Below are 6,707 nucleotides of genomic sequence, written 5' to 3'. Positions count from 1 at the left end.
TGGGGCTAATCTGACTTCTGTTTATTGTCATAAAAGATAACATAGTTAACACACGATTGGACTGGTCATAGTGTCACTAACAGATCCCAACCCAGAATGATTTACCTCATCAGTTGAATCAGAGAAGTCAGGGCAATTCTTTCACCTAAATATGCATAAACTTTGGTGATGCACACTATTGTCGATGCCAGGCCAGCCTAAAAGTTGAAATCTTTATGTTCTGGTAAATTTCCCAAAAATCACAAAACTTAGTACAAAAAAAAAAAAAAAAAAAGAATCCGAAAGACCTATTTCACACACAAAAATCATAGGATGAATATAATGTGATAGAAGAAGCTTCGCTGCCACTTTTTCTTTTATTCTGTCCTAATGTGTCATTAGGCCATAACCCTGCCTTGGTCCTGACATTGTACTGTTACATAACAGAAGTCAGTTTCCTCATTCGGCGTGCAAGCTCATCAGGATAGCCTAAAGCCTCCTTGAGAAGGCCCCTGTGAAGACCCACAGCGTCTCTCTTACCTCCATCCTGAGTCAGGCTGCACCCTTCAGAGTTTGTATGACATAGCTAATCATTTGCTTCACTGGTGGCAGAACTCTAACCTGAAGCTGTTTCAGCTCCATGCTTGAGCTGAAATGGCTAATTGCTTAGAATCATATTTATATACTACATGTTTCTTCTTAAAGGAGACCATAACCCTTTTACAGGTAAAAGCTGAAAGTCACATCTTTGATAAAGTTTTAAAGTGACTACAACTTTTAGCAATGATTCCCACTGCTGATTCTAAGTCATTTGCAATATTGAAAAATATGTATCCTTAGGTAAAGCCAGTTGAGGTTAAAATATTTTGCCAAGTGATAGGTATGGCTTATGCTAGTTACCAGTTATCTAGAAGACTGAGATTTTAAAATACTAAAATTTTAATTCTATCCAGGACATTTTAAACACCTAAATGACATTTTCTTTATTCTTAATTATAATAGTCGGAATGTATAGACTTTCAGGAACAAATAAGGGTTTGTTTAGTTGATTTTTCCTAGAATAGCCAAGATGCTTTTACTAACCTGCAAACCCTAGAATGTTGAGTATGTGTAAAAAAGAAGAAAATTAGAATACAAATATAAGAAAAATACATTATTTTTTTCTTTATTTGTTTTAAAGGTGTTTTTTCTAGGCAATGCAAAAATCAGTAACAGTACATAATTTGCAGAGCAAAAGCAATGCCAAATGATTTTCTTAAATGGTTTTTTCCTACAAAAAGTAAGTTCTGTTAAATTTTAAATAAATTACTGTTGGGACTCCAGCTTATTTAGTCACATGTGAGCAATTTTACCCTAAAGACAAAGTAGAATTTTGACTAAGGCAAGGTACCAGTTGCAGCTGTGGATTAAACTATCCAGTATGGTCCGAGGAAAAAAGCAAATGTTACAGCGGTGAACCCCAGCTTTCAGATACTATAAAATTTTAAGGTCAGAAAAACTTTTATAGTTATAAGAAATGTTTGCAAAATGAGTGGAAGCTCTAAAATGCAAGAAACATTATGTTGCGATTCCAATTGCCCTCTGGTGAGACGAGCAGTCTGTTTAGAACTTTGTACCTTAATATTTGCTAGATGAGCTCATTCTGTGTATTGGATAAACTAAAGAAGCAGCTAGCCCATCGTATTCTCTGGTCTAGAGACGCCAAGGAATGCCTGCCACACCCACAGGCTTCTTCAGCTCAATACATGTGAGAGAATCACGGCCGACTGGAGCAGGGTTGAATGTCTGACCCACAGAAAGTCCATTCATAGGGTGGCTAAGTCTATGACAGTCTGATTGTAGAGGTCTGCCAAGAGCTCTACAAGTCTTGTAAATTTTTTCTGCCTTTTTGGACGTGTACTGTCAGCCAAAGGAAGAAGCAACAGCTGGTAGGTTTAAAGCATTTAGATGACCTTCATCTATTAGATGAAATAAGACAGGGATCCTGAGTAGCCATATAAAATAGGTGCCTCTGCACTCCATAGCAAAGGAATCACCACTCTACTGAAAAACTTTATCCCCCATTTATTATCATTTGTAATAAAAGACTTGGTAATTTGGGGTATATATAAAGAATATACAGGGTGAGGCAAAAGTAGTTTTACAGTTGTTCATATGGAAAATAATGCAATAATTAATACATCATAATATAACAATAAACTCTGTTTTGTTTACTCACCACTGTAAACCTACTTTGCCCCACCCTATACATGCGTAATGTATACACATTATAAAACAATAATATAATGAACACCTATGAAGCTATCACCCAACCAAGAAATAAAATGTTGTTTGCTTCTACTCATGTATTTCCTTCCCATCTCATTCTCCTGCTTCCTGTCCAGATCAATACTAAACACTGTCCTAACTTTGTGTTTATCATTCCATTAAGTTTTAAAACTGTCGCAAATACATGTATGCATCAACATTAAGCACACACAACTTTTCTAGGTGGTCATGTGTTATTTTACTTTATTTTCATGATTGTGTGTTTTATTGTATTAATCTTCCACAATTTATTAATCAACTCTGTTTAAAAAACAACTATTTGTTTATAACAGGAAAAAATACCATGATCTGGGCTGCTGTGAGTTTTCTTCTAATCGCTCCTTGTCCATAGGTACACAGTTTTCTCCATGGCACACCTAGGAGTGAAATTGCTGGGTTGTATTGTGTGCAAATGTTCTGCCTTTCAAGATAATGTCCAATGGTTTTCCAAGGTGATGATGTGAATCTTCTTTTCCGTGGAGTTTGTGAAAAACATGAAGAGTGAATTAATGGTAGAAGAGGTGAAGTGACACGAAGTAGAAAATCACATAGAAGACATGACAGTAAAAGACAAAGAACAATATCAGGGTAAGCCAAACCCTGCAGTAGAGAAGAGTGCTGTTCCTGGTGGTCACAGGAATAGTAACATCAGCGATCTAGAGCTATTGCCAGGTACTGAGACAGTCCAATGTCTGGGAGCTGGCTGGGTGGCACTGGGTAACACATCCCGTCGAGTGTTGAATAGAAATGATGACATTAGGCACTGATCTCCCCTTCTTAAAAACAGGGAATGTTTTTATCATTTTACCATCAAGTGTGTTGCTTTTCCTAGATTAAGGAAGTCCCCAGTGAACCCTAGTTTCCTAAGGGATTTATTTTTTGTCAAAAATAGGTGTTGGATTTTTATCAAAAGCTTTTTCTGCATCTATCAAGATTATGTTATTTTTTCCTCTTTTTTGCTACCAGTGTAGAGAATTATTTTTTTTTATGTTGAAGCAACATTACTTTCCTTCCCAGAATAAACCTAAACTTGTTGGGTTATTCTCTTGAGGATTTTCTGCATCTATGCATATGAGACAAACTGGACTTTATGTTTTTTTCTTTTAAAATATCCCAGATAGCCCTGCCGGGCATGGCTCAGAGGCTGAGCATCAACCTATGATCCAGGAGATCTTGGTTCAATTCCCAGTCAGGCCACATGCCTGGGTTGTGAGCTCCACCCTCAGTAGGGGATGTGCAGGAGGCAGCCAATCAATGACTTTCATCATTAATGTTTCTATCTCTCTCTTTCCCTCTCCCTTCCTCTCTCTGAAATCAATAAAGATATATTTTTTTAAAAATAAAAATTAAAATTAATTAATTAAACATCCTGGATAGTGTCAGTGTTACACTGGCCACAAAATTAATTCAATGCTTTTCTTTTTTCTCTATTCTTGGGAAGATTTTATTTAAGATGTTAATGAGTCTTACTTCAGTGTCTGGAAGATTAGTGAGTCCTTCTGGACCTGAGTTTTTCTTTGTGGGTTTTTTTGTCGTTTCTGTTTTATTTAAATGTCCTTAACAGGAAATAGACTATTGATTTCCTAGTTTCTCTTAGACAGCTTATGCATTTCACCTAAATTTTCAAATTTACTGGTATAAATTTGTACATATTGTTTTAAATATCTGTGGGACATTGATTGATGATTTTTATCTTCTCTAGTTTTCTTCTTGATCAGCTTTGCTATTTATCAATATTAGTAGTACTGACTTTCTCTGGTATATGTTTGCTTATAATTCCATTAATTTCTGTTCTTTTCTTAATATATTTCCTTCCTTCTACTTTCTTTGAGTTTAATTTGCTGTTTTTATTCTAACTTTTGCAATGGCTGCCTACATATTAAAATTTCAGACTTTTTCCCCCCTCTAATATATGCATTTAAGATTATTATTCATATAATATTATATTAATAAATTTATAATGCATTATTAATATATACATTATAAATTTCCCTCTGACCACTGCTTTGGCCGAATCCCAGAAGTTTCGATGTTAAAATTTTATCATCCTTTATTTTTAATTAACATGTTTTTAATTTTTGTTGTGATTCCACCTTTGACCCATGGGTTATTTAGAAACGTATTACTGCTTTTTCTGCTCTCCCCAGAGAGGAGTTCAAACGACACTGTCCTGGGTTTCCTTCACAACTTAACGGGAATCACAGTGTCCGAGCCCTTGAAGTCCTGCAAATGAAGGAGGAGGGCGTCCTCTAATTCCCTGCAGCAGAAACCCACTGCAGGGGCGCTGCCCTGGACCCTGACCAATGGAGCAGCCCACTTACAAAAGGAAAAGTGGCGTCACCTACCTCATCAATCCACAGAGAACCAGGGAGCAGCTGCTGCTGGCAGCTCGCGCCACGTGCGGCCCTTGAAAACCTGGCTGAAGTCAGTGTGCTGCGGTCTGGGAACGCCGTCCAGCCGGCTGTGCGAGGCTTGCTGCTGCCGCCAGCGGAGCCGCTGCGGCCGGGCCCCCGCTCAGCAGGCCCGGCAGCCGGCCAGGAGCTGCAGCTGCCCCCGGCGGCCGAGCCCACGCTGCCCGCCGGCCGTCACGGGGCGGCTCCCGCTAACCCGGGCCATCGCGCTGCGTGACCCAGCCCCCCGCCCACCCCGGGGGACGCGCCCACGCCTCGCAGCAAGGCGGCCCCCTCGGCGTGCACGTGGCCCGAGGCGTGGCCGTGGCCGCGGAAGCTCCGCCCACGCGCGCCACGGTCTCTCAGGAACGTGCCCAGGAAGCCACGCCCCCTCCCCGCTGCCACCGAGATCCCCGAGGCGCTGCAGACGATGGGCAGCTGCTGAACGGCTGTGGCCGGGGAGAGATTTCGGGGTGCGCGGTCGGCTCCAGCCCTCCAGCCGACTGCTGCGTGGCCGCGGGTCGCGGACTGGCCCGCAGGGGCCCGGGTGCCCGGTCAGCAGCTCCCTTCCGAGGACTGGCCCGCAGGCCGCAGGGGCCCTGGTGCCCGGTCAGCAGCTCCCTTCCGAGGACTGGCCCGCAGGGGCCCTGGTGCCCGGTCAGCAGCTCCCTTCCGAGGACTGGCCCGCAGGGGCCCTGGTGCCCGGTCAGCAGCTCCCTTCCGAGGACTGGCCCGCAGCTACAAGGTAGGAACTGCCGCTGAGTGGTCTTCAGGCTGCTGCTTAAACAGAAACTAGAAAAAAGGGTGATGGGGAAAAAGTTCTAAAGGAAAGAAAGAAATGCATTACTTATTCTCTAATTACTTAGGGGTTTTCCCTTTGCATTTTGGTTACTCATTTCTAACTAGATCCACTGTGATCAGAGAACATGTAACACTGATATGCCACCTGGGGAAGTCCTGACTTCCTTCCCAGCCCAGACCCACAGGTGATTATGTTGTGTTCGCGTGAACTTGAGCAGAATATGTACCATACAGGTGGCGAGTGCTGCGTCCCAGCAGTGTGTTTTCCCCGCACGGAGTGAAGTTAATCAGTTGTCCTAGACTTCTACACGGCTGCTGATTATTTTTTCTGTTGTGTCTGTTACTGAGTTAGGTACGTTAAATTCTTCGATGATCTTGGTTTCCCCTATGCTTTTTGTTTGTTTCTGTCTTGTTTTACATGTTTGGGGACTATGCATATACATTTAGGAGTGTTATACATGCCTGGTGGACTGTGTCTTTCACCATTTGAAACGCCCCTCTTTGTTTTTAGTAATTTTTGCCTTACAGCCTACAGTGTCTGTTATTAGTATAGCTCTGCAAGCTTTCTTCTTGTTAGTGTTTCCAAGGAATAATTTTCTGTCCTCTTGCTTTCAACTTTTTTGTACCTTATCTTTAAAGTATATTATTCATTTATTTCTTTTTAAAGCAATCTGATGGTCCTGATTCTAGTGTGTTTTCCCTAGAATAGAGAAAAAATTTTGACTGGAACGTTTGGTCCATGTATAGTTAATGTATACTAAAATATTTGAAGCTATTAAGAATATTGTGTATAAAGCTGCTATGAACATTTGCACATAGTGTTTGTATGGACAAATATTTTCATGTCACTAAGTAAATACTAGGAGTAAACTTATTGGGTCATATGGTAAGTATATCTTTAACTTTATCAGAAACTGCCAAAATACGTTGCAAAGTGGCTCGACTCTTGCATGCTTATAAGAAATGCATGAGTGTTATAGTTTCTTCACATACTTGATAAAACTTGGAATTGTCAGGCTTTTTAAATTTTGCTATTTTAATGAGTGTGTGGAATTATTTCATTGTGGTTTAAATTTGCATGGCTAATAATCTTTTTATGTGTTTGTCATTTGTATATTTGCTTTGGTAAAGTTTCTGTTCAAACCTGTTACTAATTTTTTAGACTGGGTTTTTTTTACTTCTTAAAATTCAATTGTAGAAGTTGTTTTTATATTCCAGACATAAGTACTT

Source organism: Miniopterus schreibersii, assembly GCF_964146895.1.
Source record: "Miniopterus schreibersii genome assembly, chromosome: 4".
Lineage (NCBI taxonomy): Eukaryota > Metazoa > Chordata > Mammalia > Chiroptera > Miniopteridae > Miniopterus > Miniopterus schreibersii.
This window is presented reverse-complemented; position numbering follows the sequence as displayed.